General features: G+C 44.0%; 1 protein-coding gene across 4 annotated transcripts in view; it reads left to right on the top strand.

Moving 5' to 3' along the window:
• The window catches only part of DPYD (dihydropyrimidine dehydrogenase), a 1,322,423-nt gene that overhangs the window by 579,072 nt on the left and 725,389 nt on the right, over positions 1-17,962 (top strand). The window lies entirely within an intron of this gene.

The raw sequence follows: 17,962 nt of genomic DNA, 5'->3' as shown, positions 1-17,962 counted from the left end.
GAAGGAGAGGAGAAACAAAAGAAAATGAAATCATTCAAATCTGTCATTATGGGGTTAATGCAATGTGAACCGAGCCTTACATAGATACCAGACTTATGTGACAGGTTGATTGACCTTCTTGCCACCCTTGGCAGTGGCCCATTCCCTGAACGACCAGTAACCCCTTACACTCTGTTTTTTGGTCTAACCCTACATTAAAGAGGTTATCCAGCAATAGAAAAACAGGGCTAATTTCTTTCAAAAACAGCATCACCTCTGTTCTCAGGTTGTGTGTAGTATTACAACTTGGTTTTATTCACTTTAATGGAACTGAGCTGCAATACCACATGCAACCTGAGAACAGGGTGGGGGGGGGGGGGTGCCATTATTTGAACGACTCCATAGAATCTTTACAGATGGCAAATGGCCTGATGGAGGTAAATGTTGTATCTAAGTAATCTAAATATATACTGTATCTCCGATGCGTATTTCCATGTTCCATCAGTAATGCTTTTAGAATCAGACATCTGGGCTCCTGTAGCTTAATCGGTGCAATTGCATCTTCTCAAAGGGAACTTTTCCCGGATGTTTGCACAAAATGGAGGGATCAGGGCAGGAGACCCCCCCCCCCCCCCCAGACAGTGATGGCCTCTTCATTGTGTCATTTACAGAAGAGCTTTAGTAATGTTAAGTCAAACTTCATGTTACAGCCCGATGTCATGAACATTAAAACTATTGAGATACCTTTTATAAAAGGTTTCAATTAACCCCATGTTATCTGTAGAGTTCAGCGAGCCGAGCCCCTTGTACCCGGATTTGATCCGAATTCCAGGGGGTTCGCAGCTCGCTGAACTTTTGAACATTGCCAGCTTTGGCTCACACGAACCTTGCAATGTCCGGGCTGAGTTGTGCTTGCAGTGCAGCTCAGCCCAGTAGGCAAGAAGTTAATTAGTGCTGCTATTCAGCGCTAGTTAATTCCTTGGGGGTGATTAGGGGGGAGAAGTACTAGTTAACTCCTTTGGGAGGAGGGGAGGGGGTGTATAAATTAAACAGTCATCTGTATGGCTGTATAATGTGTACAACAAAGAGAGATATACTTAACATTGTGTAGCTCCCCCCCCCCCCCTAGAGGTGGAGCTACACAAGAAGAAGCCCGGACCAGTGATGAGATGGTAAGTATCACTATCTTCACTATATACATTATATAGGCATATGAATTGCTGTATAATGTATATACCCCTCCAAATGGGTTAACAAGTGCTGCTGAGCAGCACAAATTTACTCCTTCCTTGCTGGGCTGGCGCATAGCGCTCAGACGAGCAATATGTTACCGTAAACCAGCGGATTCACTGGCTTTCCATTACAAAATAAATAAGTTGCGCTGTGCCACCCTTTCCAGTTCGCAGCAAACTTGTTCACCGCAAACTGAACTCTTTACTATAGTTAGGCGAGCCGGCGAGCCGAACTGATGGAAAGCTCCTTTAACTCTAGTTAACTACAACAACCAACAAAAGAGAAAACCCAAGTATAGGAATGTGAGCAGCTTGAGGGTGGCGGATGCTGTGTCTGTGCCGGACGTTCAGCTGATGCTTTTCTATTCTTAGGATGATCAATGATAATTTGATATAAAGTCGATTGTATAATATAAGATGATCAGCATAAACCACAGACACCGCACAGATGAGGCTTTTTATGCTTTATGGAACAATGAAATGTATCAAGCAAAGTATTAATGTGACATTATTCTTATAGTAAACTTTATATGATGCCTCTTTCATTCTGGACCCACTTCTGTCTTTGGCTCAAAAAAAATCTTAATAATCAAATTACTTAAAAAATTCAATGTTTATCTAATATAGAAAGGTCGGCTTCTTCTCTCATACAGTCAGGAATACAAAAAAAAATCTGGTATAAAATCTTGCGATAAAGTCACCATGAAAGTGAGGAGCGCAGCCGGCCAGGACTGGGTTGTGCGGCTGTTCTGCTCTTTACATCGCTGGTCCGCGAATCCACTGGTTTCTTCTAACATCATGCTATGCTAACTCTTCGAGGGAAAGGGGGGGGGGGGTGTACATTTCACAGCCATTGCTGTATAATACAGTATATACAGTGAAGAGAGTCATACATACTATCTTGAATGCAAGTCTGTAGGAAATAATGCTTCAGCACTCACCTATGCTCCAATAATCCTTTATTCGAGCATCAAATTCATATAAAACCGTTGGCCAAGGGTGAGGAGGGAGATAAAAGGACGCCGCTGCCCTGGCAGCGGCGTCCTTTTCTCTCCCTTCTCACCCCTGGCCAGCGGTTTTATATGAAGTTGATGCTCGAATAAAGGATTATTGGAGCATAGGTGAGTGCTGAAGCATTATATCCTAAAGACTTCAATTTTCGAATTTTGTTCTTTTCTGCTTCATTCTATGCACCCCTATTTATCCTTGTACGGCTGCCACCTGTTACGCCGAGCGCTCCGGGTCCCTGCTCCTCCCCGGAGCGCTCGCGGCGCTCTCCTCTCTGCAGCGCTGCACTGTCACTGCCGGCGGGGATGCGATCCACGTAGCGGGGCGCGCCCGCTTGCGGGTCGCATCCCAATCTACTCACCTGTCCCATTCCCCGGCTGTCACGTCCTGGCGCACGCCCAATCAGTGTTAATTAACTCCTACCTGCTCCTTGCTTATAAAAACCCACTTCCCCTTCCTGTCCTTGTCGGATCTTGTTGCCTCAGTGCCTAGTGAAAGCGTTTTTGTGTATGCCCTTACCAGTGTTACCAGACCTTCTGCCGTTGCCCTTGACTACGAACCTTGCCGCCTGCCCTGACCTTCTGCTACGTCTGACCTCGCCTCTGTCTAGTCCTCCTGTCCAACGCCACTCTCAGCAGTCAGTGAGGTTGAGCCGTTACCGGTGGACACGACCTGGTTGCTACCGCCGCAGCAAGACCATACCGCTTTGCGGCGGGCTCTGGTGAAAACCAGTAGCAACTTAGAACCGGTTCACCGGTATGGTCCACGCCAATCCCTCTCTCACACAGAGGATCCACCTCCAGCCTGCCGAATCCTGACACCACCATCACTACTAGTGACTTCACTGCAGGAGTCATCGTGCTACAGTGGTGCGGTCTCTTTCTCTATTCTACCACAAACACTATACATACTGGGCCTCATTTAATTAGCTGAAACCAACTGGTTATTGTATGGTTACATTGGCGCAGAGTGTCTGAGACATGTCTGTGCCAGTTTGCGACAGTGTGCGGCTGAAAAATCCAACAAACCCGACATTGCACTGTGAAAAGCCGAAAAGTGGGCATGGTCTATCTCAAAGGGGGCGTGGTTTCACAACCCGACCGATTCGCTATTGAATTCACAGAAAATCCTGTGGGTAAATGGCTGGAAATATCGACCTAGAAAAAGCTGGTCAGAAAATGTTCCCGACTTTTCCCAAATGTAAATAGAGAGGAATCCTGCAAGTCTGAAACAACTTTTCCCACTAGTAAAAACCCAAAATTCTTAGTAAATGAGGCCCACTATCTTGTTGCTGGTCCGGGCCTCCTCTTGTGTTTTCTTGTGTATATATAGTTTAGCTTGGTAGAGACGGAAAACAGCAGTAAACAGCAGTCTGAGACAGTGACCCAGTTCAGGGATTCTTCTGCTCCCTATTTCCAACCACAAAATATACAGCCATATTCACATTGACACACACAAAAAAAATCTCTGTCTTTCACCTTCTTCTTCTTCGTAGAGTAATAAGCTGTCTTCAGCACCTGTGCTGCTCTGGGCTCCTGTGAAAACCTGGACTATGTATAATAATTTGCATTAGATACATATACATCCATTCTGGTCTAACATTGCCTCATGGGAATTTTCTTTGGAGATTATTCAAACTTCTCATAGATGGTCGAGGGATCTGAACTGATTTATATACCCTGGTAGTGTTGTTATCGGGATAGGCTCCCCCTGCGGTCCTGCATGGTACAGTGTGCTGAGGTTTTTACTTTAATTGGCATGGAGACAGTTTTTGATGGAAACTTCTAACTATGGACATAAAGTCTGTGATGGAGTCTGTTAATTCATTAAAATGATGGCGGGTATTGACTTTCTTCATTGTCAATCAATACGCCGCAGTGCTGAACGGTTAATGAATAATACTCATTTTATTGCTACTTCTTCCTAAATCAAGAATTTAATGAAGAGATTGACAGGAGCCACAGAGAAGCCTCAACCGACACCGGATTCCTGGAGTCATCTTATATTACTCCTAATGATTATGAGACGTCAGGTCTGTTGTGTAAGAAGTTCTAAAGATGATAAATTATATTTTCTATATATTTTCTATCATTTTTGATAATTTCTTACTGGGCAGGATCTATAGGTTTATCCCAAGATTATTTATCATTGACCCTTAGAACAGACAATGGCCCTGATTTACTATTGTAGACCCAGCATGCTTTGTTGGGTTGTGCGCCAGAGGAAAACCCTACAGATCAGATCAGCAAAATGTAGGGAAACCTTAGTAAATACAGTGGGAAAAAAGTTGAAGGGGATTAAAACCCAAGAAACCTACACAACACTCTTAGTAAATCAGGGCCAATAACTTTCTGATCAGTGCTGCTGAAGTCACTTGGACCTCCACCAATCACCAGAACAGAGACTCTGCTCCCCTGGGCGAATATAGAGGCAGCACACATACTTTACCACCACTCCCCTCAAGGTCAATGGGGCTTCAGAACATGGCCAATTGTGAAGTGCATAACATTTGAACCCCTCACGAGCTGAGAAAAGTTCTTGAGAAGTTCTTGAAGTTGATGGTCGGAGCATAAAAATGAACCATCGTAAAGGATGTGAATGACTTTGACGAGGACTGAATAGGGTTGTGTAGACTTCTGGGTCAGATCATCTCCAGAATGGCCGATCTCATAAGGGCCCCAGTGTGAAGTGGTTAATACTGACTGAAGGTGTCCAAGGAGGGACAAACGGGGACAGGGTCAATGCCCTCAAGACTCACTAATGTGTATGTGAAGGCTAGTCCTCCTATAGAGCACATACCAGCTGTGAATGGGGCCCTGCAGACTGATCAGATGACCATGACCCCCTAATGGCAGAGGCCTCTATCAGCAGGATAATGCCCCCCGGCCACACGGAACATGACAAAGAGATGACGGAGGTGACTCGGCCTCCAGATTCCCCAGATCTCATCCGATCCATCATTTGTGGGATGTTCTGGAGAAAGAAGTCTCCTCCATGGAGGCCGAACCTCACACCTTATAGGATCTGATACCACAGGACACAGAACAGGGATATGGGGTCCGCACCTCACACCTTATAGGATCTGATACCACAGGACACAGCACAGGCATATGGGGTCCGCACCTCACACCTTATAGGATCTGATACCACAGGACACAGCACAGGGATATGGGGTCCGCACCTCACACCTTATAGAATCTGATACTACAGGACACAGCACAGGGATATGGGGTCCGCACCTCACACCTTATAGGATCTGATACCACAGGACACAGCACATGGATGTGGGGTCCGCACCTCACACCTTATAGGATCTGATACTACAGGACACAGCACAGGGATATGGGGTCCGCACCTCACACCTTATAGGATCTGATACCACAGGACACATCACAGGGATATGGGGTCCACACCTCACACCTTATAGGATCTGATACCACAGGACACAGCACAGGGATATGGGGTCCGCACCTCACACCTTATAGGATCTGATACCACAGGACACAGTACAGGGATATTGGGTCCGCACCTCACACCTTATAGGATCTGATAACACAGGACACAGCACAGGGATATGGGGTCCGCACCTCACACCTTATAGGATCTGATACCACAGGACACAGCACAGGGATATGGGGTCCGCACCTCACACCTTATAGGATCTGATACCACAGGACACAGCACAGGGATATGGGGTCCGCACCTCACACCTTATAGGATCTGATACCACAGGACACAGTACAGGGACATGGGGTCCGCACCTCACACCTTATATGATCTGATACTAAAGGACACAGCACAGGGATGGGGTCCGAGCCTTGGGGGGGGGGGGTTGCAGCACTAGGGGGGTCACAATATAAGGCTGGATGTATTAATATTATGGCTGATTGCCATATGAGGAACACAGTAATGCTGATTTCCAATTTCTTTGTACATATATGCAAATTCGCTCATCACGCCCCTTCACAGGTAGCCTTCCCTAAAATCAGCTTTAGCTCCAGTTATGGAGACTCAGATACTGATTGGGATTTATGCCAGAATTCTCCCCAGAAGGGAAGAGGACCCATCTGCTGTTACGGGGTGTTTGCCCCTCGTCAGTATAGAGCAGGGTGTTCTGGGTGATGAGAGGCCTGTAGACTAGGAAAAAGGGAGAATTATTCTCCTTAGGGAGGAGCAACACTACCGGTGTAAAGAGGTTCAAATAAGGCCATTAACACACTACAGGCTTTTTAGTAAAGAAATCCCGTAGGGTGTTAATTGCCGTTTCTGAATCTCCGTACACTGGAAGCAGTGCTCCCCCATAAGGAGAATACTCATCCCTTATTCCTATATATACATACACATCCAGTATGTATATATTTTATTTATTTTATAATTTTTTTTTTTTTTGGGGGGGGTAAAGTTGAATAACATATTGAATGTATAAATAAATATATATATATATATATATATATATATATATATATATATATATATATATAACTGTAGAAATTCCAGCACTGGATGGCCTTCAGTGCGGTGCAAGAGTCCCCCCGCGTGCCATGCTGGATAACCAAATACTTCCACTCTTTAGGACACAGCACCAAGCATGCTTGAGAAAGGCTATTGTGCCGAAACGTCGCACTTTATACCCTGATGCAATAAAGCTGATTTTACTGCATTTAACCCAGATCTCGTGATTGGTGCTGTGTCCTAAAGAGTGGAAGTATATATATATATATATATATATATATATATATATAAATTTATTTTTTATTTTTTGTACATTTAATTCAGTTTTATTTAGATGTGCCTTCTGGACACAATATTATACTATTTACAATAATTGTACATTTGAGATAATTGTAATAATTTGGCCATTTCTCTCGGTTATTGGTAATACTGGGCTGAAGCGTTCTCCAACTACATAAAAAAAAAAGTCAATCAGTCATCTAAGACTGTACTATTGGGAGATGTGGAGGCATCTCTGTGTAAAACAAAGACCCCTATTTTCATGGTTGTTGGACCGACCTTGGATCTTTGACATAGCATGAAATCACAAGAGCCGCCGCACCAGATGCCAGTCACATTTTAATTTGGTTTCTTGCATCTGCCAAATGGTTCCAGTGAAGCGGCACTGCTGGAACCAGAGGACAAGCTTGTACTCATTTAATGGGATCCTGTTGGCTGGAAGGGATAAATTGGACATGTAAAGCCTCGCCAGCGGGGAAATGTAGATGCAAAAAAAATATATAATAAAGGAAAATATCTTTGCATTAAACAAGTTCATTGTAATTTATTACAGAACCCAGTAAACGTTTCTTCCGTGTATTCCGGCTCGTTCATCCATCAGTATTTTAATCAGACTCGGGACGTCTGTGCTTCTTGGGCTCAGTCTGTGTTTTATGCTCCAGATGTAGAGCGCCGGGCGAGTTCCTCTGAATCAGCAGCTAAATAGCTACAAGTCGTCTGCGTGTGATTTAAATCCACATATTCTGTCTAATAAGCAGCGAAAACCAGCAGGAAAAAAGCCAGATAAATAGGGATAAATAAACATCAGCGCCAAAGACGTTATACAGAACGGATGAAGAGACCCGCTGGGGTTTTGCCCTTGGATAAAAAGCTACATTTTTAAGATTTCTTATTATTTATTTTTAACATTTATTTATTATTATTATTATTATTATTCTTTTTTTTTTTTTTTTTGGGGGGGGGGGGGGGGGATGAGGCATTGGACCAAAAAATTTCCCTTATTACGGAAGTTAACAGGACTGTCCTGAATCATTCCGGAGTCACTTAATATTTTGGTGACTTAGAACATCTTGTATCTTACACATTCCTCTCTACGGTGAAGCCATGGGTCGTCTGCCGGTGATTTACATCCAGATTTTCTGCCCAGTAAGCAGCAGCGGCTGCTGGGAGAGAAGCCTCCAGATGCATTAGGTCGAATTTACATAAACATTATACGGTGTAAATCTATTCCTTCTTTGCAAGTGTGGCAAAAGGCACCTGCACACCCGACTGTCGTAACTACATGATGTGCCCCCTATATTAGTGCCCACTGCCCTCTCTTAACTGGGTCTTCCCTGTATGGACACTGGTGATTCCTAAGGCAAGGAAATGTAATTATGGCACTCACCCCGATGATAATCAGATCTTGTAATGTTATTGTGGCATCACGGAATAAAGGACAGACCACAATAGCTGACACTCCAAGAGAAAAAGGTTCAGGGGCAAACAGGCAACGTCCGTTTCACGTCAGATGACGCTTCTTCCGGCCTCCTTGGAGGCCGGAAGAAGCATCATCTGATGTGAAACTAGCGTTGCTTGTCTTTCCCTGCACCTTTCTCTCTTGGGGTGGCAGCCCAGATCACAGACCACAATAGCTCAAATGCCAAGGGAGAAAGGTGCAGGGCCAAGACAGGCAATATCCATTTCCTGTCAGATGCCACTTTTTCTGATCTCCTTGAAGAAGGGTCATCTGACGCGGAACGGACGTTGCCTGTCTTGCCCCTGCACCTGCACCTTTCTCCCTTGGCAAGGTAGCCCAGACAACAGACCTCAATAGCCAAGGGAGAAGGGTGTAGGTGTAGGGGCAAGACAGGCAACGTCCGTTTCACATCAGATGACGCTTCCAAGGAGGCCAGAAGAAGCCTCTGCAGCTTTTTCCATTGGTGTGGCAGCTATTGAGGTCTGTCGTTTATGCCGTGACGCCACAATAAACATTGCAAGATCCGAACATCATCGGGGTGAGTGCCTTGTTTTCCTTTCCTTGCCTTCAGAATTTTGTATGTGCTACATGCTGTTACTAGTGATGAGCTGCATTGGCCATATTCGAATTCGCGATATTTCGCGAATATATAGATGAATATTTGTCCTAAACTCGTGAATTTTGCAAATTCGTTATATTTGCATATGTGAATATTTGCATAATCGCGTATTCGAGGAAGAAAAGAGTGAGGGGGTGGGCAACTTTACTATTGGTTGCCAGGGATGTTGTTGATAACCTCTGACAAGTGTATTTGCATCATTCTAATTGGCCCACAAGTGAAAAGAAGGAATATGCGCATATGTGGAAAAAAGAATATTCGCAATTTCAAATATATAGTGAATACATTTGCAATATTCACAATTTTTTTATCGCGAATATGGCAAATTTGCGATAGAAATTTGAAATGGGAATATTCGCGCCAAACACGAGCTTTTACAACATAGAGCACCCCCTGATGTAAAGTAGTTGCTGGATCACTAGAGGGGATACTTTGTTGTTGGCTCCTTACAACTGCTGTGCCCAGGCCATATATATCTGCCTGTGTCACGTTGTCTGGACATTGCGACCCGGACTCACCATAACATCCAGGGATCAGATTTCTGGGGATCAGTCTTAGTGTGAATCCACATTACGTGGGGAAATCCAGGGATCTAATCAATTTGGAGACTTGGTCATCTGGTCCAGACAATCCAAGGCCAATCTTGTGGGGTTTTCTTTTGTGATTCTTTCTGTGATTGAGGAAAACATCCAGCAAAAGGGGGCCCTGTGGATGGAGTCCTCACCTAAAAGTGTCAGAGGACGAGGTCAGGAACCATTCTGAGGAATAGACCAAACAGGCAGGAGACTGCAGGAGAACTAACATGTACAAACCCAAAACCTGTAGCTTCTCACCACAGGATGGCTATAACCGAGGATGAACAACTCCAGGGCCATTGGGTTTAACCCCTTAAGGACTCAGGGTTTTTCCGTTTTTGCACTTTCGTTTTTTCCTCCTTACCTTTTAAAAATCATAACCCTTTCAATTTTCCACCTAACAATCCATATTATGGCTTATTTTTTGCGTCGCCAATTCTATTTTGCAGTGAAATTAGTCATTTTACCCAAAATTGCACGGCAAAATGGAAAAAAAATATCATTGTGCGACAAAATCGAAGAAAAAACGCCATTTTGTAACTTTTGGGGGCTTCCGCTTCTACGCAGTGCATATTTCGGCAAAAATTACACCTTATCATTATTCTGTAGGTCCATATGGTTAAAATGATCCCCGACTTATATAGGTTTGATTTTGTCGCACTTTTGGAAAAAATCATAACTACATGCAGGAAAATGTATACGTTTAAAAATGTCATCTTCTGACCCCTATAACTTTTTTATTTTTCCACGTACAGGGCGGTATGAGGACTCATTTTTTGCGCCGTGATCAGAAGTTTTTATCGGTATGATTTTTGTTTTGATCTGCCTTTTTGATAACTTTTTATTCATTTTTTAATGGTATAAAAAGTGACCAAAATACGCTTTTTTTGACTTTGGAATGTTTTTGCGCGTACGCCATTGACCATGTGGTTTAATTAATTATACATTTTTATAGTTCGGACATTTACGCACACGGTGATACCACATATATTTATTTATTTATTTTTTACACTGTTTTATTTTTTTTTATGGGAAAAGGGGGATGATTCAAACTTTTATTAGGGAAGGGGTTAAATGACCTTTATTAACACTTTTTTTTTAACTTTTTTTTTGCAGTGTTATAGGTAACATAGGACCGATCATTATTATCTCATAGGTATCTATAACACTGCACACACTGATCTCCTATGCTGATCATGTGTATTAACACGCCTGTGATCAGCGTTATCGGCGCTTGACTGCTCTTACCTGGATCTCAGGCACGGAGCAGTCATTCGCCGATCGGACACCGAGGAGGCAGGTAAGGGCCCTCCCGGTGTCCTGTCAGCTGTTCGGGACGCCGCGATTTTACCGCGGCGGTCCCGAACAGCCCGACTGAGCAGCCGGGTCACTTTCACTTTCACTTTAGAAGCGGCGGTCAGCTTTGACCGCCGCTTCTAAAGGGTTAATACCGCACATCGCCGCGATCGGCGATGTGTGGTATTAGCCGCGGGTCCCGGCCATTGATGAGCGCCGGGACCGACGCGATATGATGCGGGATCGCGGCGCGATCCCACTTCATATCGCGGGAGCCGGCGCAGGACGTAAATATACGTCCTGTGTCGTTAAGGGGTTAAAGGTGTACCCCTGTGGAAAACTTTTTTTTTTTTTTTTTTAAATCAACTGGTGCCAAAAAATTAAACAGATTTGTAAATGACTTGTATTAAAAAATCTTAATCCTTCCAGTACTTATTAGCTGCTGAATACTTCAGAGGAAAGGGTTTTCTTTTTGGAACACAGAGCTCTCTGCTGAAATCATGACCACAGTGCTCTCTGCTGACATCTCTGTCCATTTTAAGAACTGTCCAGAGTAGGAGAAAATCCCCATAGAAAATATATGCCGCTCTGGACAGTTCCTATAATGGACAGAGATGTCAGCAGAGAGCACTGTGCTCATGATGTCAGCAGAGAGCTCTGTGATCCAAAAAGAAAACCATTTCCTCTGTAGTATACAGACCCTAAAAAATACTGGAAAGATTAAGATTTTTTTAATACAAGCAATTTACAAATCTGTTTAACTTTCTGACACCAGTTGATTAAAAAAAAAGTTTTCCACAGAAGTACCCCTTTAAGGAAAATACGCAGGTGAGGTTCCACACAGGATCGTGGGGTCGAAACGTCCCCCCATTCATTTTCTATAGGAGCACCGAAGACAGCCCAGTATAGTGCTCGTGTATCTCCAGTGCTCTTATAGAGAATGTATGGAAGGGTGTAGTCACCCCACACTCCATACACAGGGAGATTTGGACATTGTTCTGCAGATTGTAGAGGGTCCCAGCAGTCAGCCCCACGATCAAACACCTATTCACTATCCTGTCCATAGGTGACATGTTCTCAAATGCTGGAGTACCCCTCTAAAGTCAGTGAGCCTTATAGTACGACCCATACTACTGCCTCTGCATGTCTATGGAGATTTCATGGCTGTGTGCTACATTTTATGTACCAGTTTCCAGTATACAAAGAACCGAATCCCATTGGGAAAATGAGGGTCCTCACTTCCCTAATATATCACATGATTTTATATTGGAGAAAACGGTTGACCACTCACGTATACCATTTTCTCCATTAGGAGTTATAGAATCAGCCAATATGGCCGTCTTTAACATCGGCCACTGTACAGATGGATTTAGGGAAAAACCCATTATCTCAATAGGTGATGATCCCCTAACCTCAGACCTATCCTATGCTATAAATATATAAAGCAGGAAAATTCCTTTAAGATTTATTGATAGATCTTTCCTATATATATATATATATATATATATATATATATATATATATATATATATATATATATATATATGAACCAGATACAGGTGCAGCACTCCAACAAAAAAGTGATTTCATGTCTCATGTCAGCATTACTTATATATATATTATCATTTTCATATAAAATACATTTCACATACATTTCTTCGGATGCGCACAATTTTTCTGCCTGAAGCTGTTTCCGATACTCTGAGACTCGTTCAAAATGTGAAAAATCTGGTTTAGACTTTACAAGGATCTATCCACACAACATGTAATGTGAAAACTCCTGACGCGTGAATGAAACAAAACCCCTGATGAATGCGGCTCGTCATCCGTGGCAGCCATGGGGAAAGACATAATGCACCTCGCGGCATATGGGATTGTGGGATTGTCTATGGTGTCTGTACAGGAGAATGCAGTAGGATCATGCTGCATGGGAAATGATTGCTGGGGGGCAGATAGGTAGTAACATTATCCACACAGTCAACGACCTCCACTGTCCATATAGTCACCATTGTCTTTGGGCAGCGTATGGCTGATCCAAAGTATTTTGGAGAATCATAGTGGAATAGTTAATTGGGTTGTCCAGGAAAGAAAAACAGAGCTATTTTTTTTTCAAAAACAGCGCCACATCCGTCCCCAGGCTGTGTGTGGTATTACAACTTGGCCCCATTCACTTCAATAGAACTGAACGGCACAACCACACACAACCCAAGAACAGATGTGGTGATGTTTTTGGAAGAAAGTAGCTCTGCTTTTCTAATCTTAGATAGCCCCTTTAATTGTCTCCAGTTTGTAGAATTACAACATGTCGGAGATGGACATAGAGAATTGTGAGGAAGAGTAACGCAGCACATTTGTAAGAGATGGTACGACCGCATTGTCTAAACAAGATAAGCAATCTAAGTGCTTGTGTTTTTATATGAAAGATGTAATGTCTTCTCCAGCTTCCAATGCATAGAAACTTTCTAAATGAATCAGGACATCAAGGAAAATAGAAATCTTGTTTAATCCATAAAGATGCGCACAAATAAAATTCCAACATGTTTCGGATGGTTCACAGTTCTTATTCATGGTATAAAATACAGACATAACCGATCATTCCTATATAGAAAAAAAGTAGTGTGACCTGCTATGTCTATAAATGCTCTCCAAATACCTGTAACCACTTCTCTTTTGCACCTGTAACACCTCCCCTAATACACCTGTAACCCCTCCCCTAATACACATGTAACCACTCCTCTCATGCAATTGTAATCCCTCCCCTAATACACCTGCAACCACTCCCCTAATACACCTGCAACCACTCCCCTAATACACCTGTAACCCCTCCCCTAATACACCTGTAACCACTCCTCTCATGCACCTGTAATCCCTCCCCTAATACACCGGTAACCACTCCCCTAATACACCTGCAACCACTCCCCTAATGCACCTGTAACCACTCCTCTAATACACCTGTAACCTCTCCTATAATACACCTGTAACCACTACCCTAATGCACCTGTAACCACTCCTCTAATACAACTGTAACCCCCTCCCTCTAATACACCTGTAATCCCTCCTCTAATACACCTGTAACCCCTCCCCTAATACACCTTTAATCCCTCCCGTAGTACAACTGTAACCACTCCCCTAATACACCTGTAACCACTCCTCTAATACAACTGTAACCACTCCTCTAATACAACTGTAACCCCCTCCCTCTAATACACCTGTAACCTCTCCTCTAATACACCTGTAACCACTCCCCTAATACACTTTTAATCCCTCCCCTAATACAACTGTAACCACTCCTCTAATATGCCTGTAATCCCTCCTCTAATACACCTGTAGCCCCTCCCCTAATACAACTGTAACCACTCCCCTAACACACATGTAACCACTCCTCTAATACACCTTTAACCCTCCCCCTAATACACCTGTAACCCCTCCCGTAATACACCTGTAACCACTCCCCTAATACACCTATAACCACTCCACTAATACACCTATAATCATTCCCCTAATACATCTGTAACCACTCCCCCAATTCACCTGTAATTTATCCCCTAATACACTTGTAACCACTCCCCTAATACAACTGTGACCACTCCCCTAATACACCTCTTATTCCTCCCCTAATACATCTGTATCTCTTCTCCTAATACACATGTATCCCCTCCTCTAAAACACCTGCAATTCCACCCCTTATACACCTGTATCCCCTTCCCTAATTCACCTACTGTATCCCCTCCCCTAATACACCTGCAATTCCTCCCCTAATACAACTGTAACCCCTCCCCTAATTCACCTGTAACCCCTCCCCTAATACATCTGTAATCTCTCCCCTAATACACCTGTAACCACTCCCCTAATACACATATAACCACTCCCCTAATACACCTGTAATCTATCCCCTAATACACCTGTAACCACGCCCCTAATACACCTGTAACTACTCCCCTAATACACCTGTAACCACTCCTCTAATACACCTGTAACCCCTCCTCTAATACACCTATAACCCCCCCCCCCCTAATACACCTGTAATTCCTCCCCTAATACACCTCTAATTCCTCCCCTAATACACCTCTAATTCCTCCCCTAATACATCTGTATCTCTTTTCCTAATACACATGTATCCCCTCCTCTAATACACCTGTAATTCCTCCACTAATACATCTGTATCTCTTCTCCTAATACACATGTATCCCCTCCTCTTATACACCTGTAATTCCTCCACTAATACATCTGTATCTCTTCTCCTAATACACATGTATCCCCTCCTCTGATACACCTGCAATTCCTCCCCTAATACACCTGTATCCCCTTCCCTAATTCACCTCCTGTATCCCCTCCTCTAATACACCAGTAATTCCTCCCCTAATACAACTGTAACCCCTCCCCTAATACACATGTAACCCCTCCCCTAATACACCTGTAATCTCTCCCCTAATACACCTGTAACCACTCCCCTAATACACCTATAACCACTCCCCTAATACATCTGTCACCACTCCCCCAATACACCTGTAATCTATCCCCTAATACACCTGTAACCATGCCCCTAATACACCTGTAACCACTCCCCTAATACACCTGTAACCCCTCCCCTAATACATCTGTAACCACTCCTCTAATACACCTGTAATCCCTCCTCTAATACACCTGTAATCCCTCCTCTAATACACCTGTAACCCCTCCTCTAATACACCTATAACCCCTCCCCTAATACACCTGTAACCCCTCCCCTAATACACCTGTAATTCCTCGCCTAATACACCTCTAATTCCACCCCTAATACATCTGTTTCTCTTCTCCTAATAAACAAGTATCCCCTCCTCTAATACACCTGCAATTCCTCCCGTAATACAACTGTAACCCCTCCCCTAATGCACCTGTATCCCCTTCCGTAATTCACCTCCTGTATCCCCTCCTCTAATACACCTGTAACCACTCCCCTAATACACCTGTAACCACTCCCCTAATACACCTGTAACCCCCTCCCTCTAATACACCTGTAACCTCTCCTCTAATACACCTGTAACCACTCCCCTAATACACCTGTAATTCCTCCCCTAATACACCTGTAACCCCCTCCCTCTAATAAACCTGTAAACACTCCTCTAATACACCTGTATTCCCTCCCCCTAATACACCTGTAATTCCTCCCCTAATTCACCTGTATCCCCTTCACTAATAAACATGTATCCCCTCCCCTAATATACTTGTAACCCTTCCCCTAATACACCTGTATATCTTCTCCTAATACACCTGTAACTGCTCCCTCAATACACCTGTATCCTCTCCCCAAATACATGTTAAACCCCATGTTAAAACATTTTACAGGTGTATCAGAGGGAGGGGGTTACAGGTGTATTAGAGGAGTGGTCATAGGTGTATTAGGGGGAGGGAATACAGGTGTATTAGAGGAGTGGTTACAGGTTTATTAGGGTAGTGGTTACAGGTGTATTAGAGGAGTGGTTACAGGTGTATTAGGGTAGTGGTTACAGGTGTATTAGAGGAGTGGTTACAGGTGAATTGGGAGGAGTGGTTACAGGTGTATTAGAGGAAGGGGGTTACAGGTGTGTTAGTGGAGTGGTTACTGGTGTAATAGAGGAGTGGTTACAGGTGTAATAGAGTAGTGGTTACAGGTATATTAGAGGAGTGGTTACAGGTGTATTAGAGGAGTGGTTACAGGTGTATTAGGAGGAGTGGTTACAGGTTTATTAGAGGGAGGGGTTACTGGTGTATTAGGGGAGGGGTTACAGATGTATTAGGAGGAAGGGTTACAGGTTTATTAGGGGGATGGGTTACAGGTGTATTAGGGGAAGGGTAACAGGTATATTAGGGGAGGGATTACATATGTATTATGGGAGGGGTTACAGGTGTTTTTTGGGGAGGGGTTACAGGTGTATTATGGGGAGAGGTTACAGGTGTATTAGGAGGAGGGTTTACAGGTGTATTATCGCAGGGGTTACAGGTGTATTAGGGGAAGGGTAAAACGTATATTAGGGGAGGGATTACATATGTATTATGGGAGGGGTTACAGGTGTTTTTTGGGGAGGAGTTACAGGTGTATTACGGGGAGAGGTTACAGGTGTATTAGGGGAGGGGGTTACAGGTGTATTAGGAGGAGTTACAGGTGTATTAGGGGAGGGGGTTACAGGTGTATTACGGGGAGAGGTTACAGGTGTATTAGGGGAGGGAGTTACAGGTGTATTAGGAGGGGTTACAGGTATATTCGGAGGGGTTACAGGTGTATTAGGAGGAGTTACAGGTGTATTAGGAGGAGTTACAGGTGTATTAGGGGAGGGGTTACAGGTGTATTAGGGGAGGGGTTACAGGTGTATTAGAGGAGGGGTTACAGGTGTATTATCGGAGGGGTTACAGGTGTATTAGGGGAGGGGTTACATGTGTATTGTCGGAGGGGTTACAGGTGTATTAGGAGGAGTTACAGGTGTATTAGGGGAGGGGTTAGAGGTGTATTATGGGGAGAGGTTACAGGTGTATTGGGGGAGGGGGTTACAGGTGTATTAGGAGGAGTTACAGGTGTATTAGGGGAGGGGGTTACAGGTGTATTACGGGGAGAGGTTACAGGTGTATCAGGGGAGGGAGTTACAGGTGTATTAGGAGGAGTTACAGGTGTATTAGGGGAGGGGGTTACAGGTGTATTACGGGGAGAGGTTACAGGTGTATTAGGGGAGGGAGTTACAGGTGTATTAGGAGGGGTTACAGGTATATTCGGAGGGGTTACAGGTGTATTAGGAGGAGTTACAGGTGTATTAGGAGGAGTTACAGGTGTATTAGGGGAGGGGTTACAGGTGTATTATCGGAGGGGTTACAGGTGTATTAGAGGAGGGGTTACAGGTGTATTATCGGAGGGGTTACAGGTGTATTAGGGGAGGGGTTACATGTGTATTATCGGAGGGGTTACAGGTGTATTAGGAGGAGTTACAGGTGTATTAGGGGAGGGGTTAGAGGTGTATTATGGGGAGAGGTTACAGGTGTATTAGGGGAGGGGGTTACAGGTGTATTAGGAGGAGTTACAGGTGTATTAGGGGAGGGGGTTACAGGTGTATTAGGA

Source organism: Hyla sarda, chromosome 6 (genome assembly GCF_029499605.1).
Source record: "Hyla sarda isolate aHylSar1 chromosome 6, aHylSar1.hap1, whole genome shotgun sequence".
In the NCBI taxonomy this organism is placed as follows: domain Eukaryota; kingdom Metazoa; phylum Chordata; class Amphibia; order Anura; family Hylidae; genus Hyla; species Hyla sarda.
This window is presented reverse-complemented; position numbering and strand designations above follow the sequence as displayed.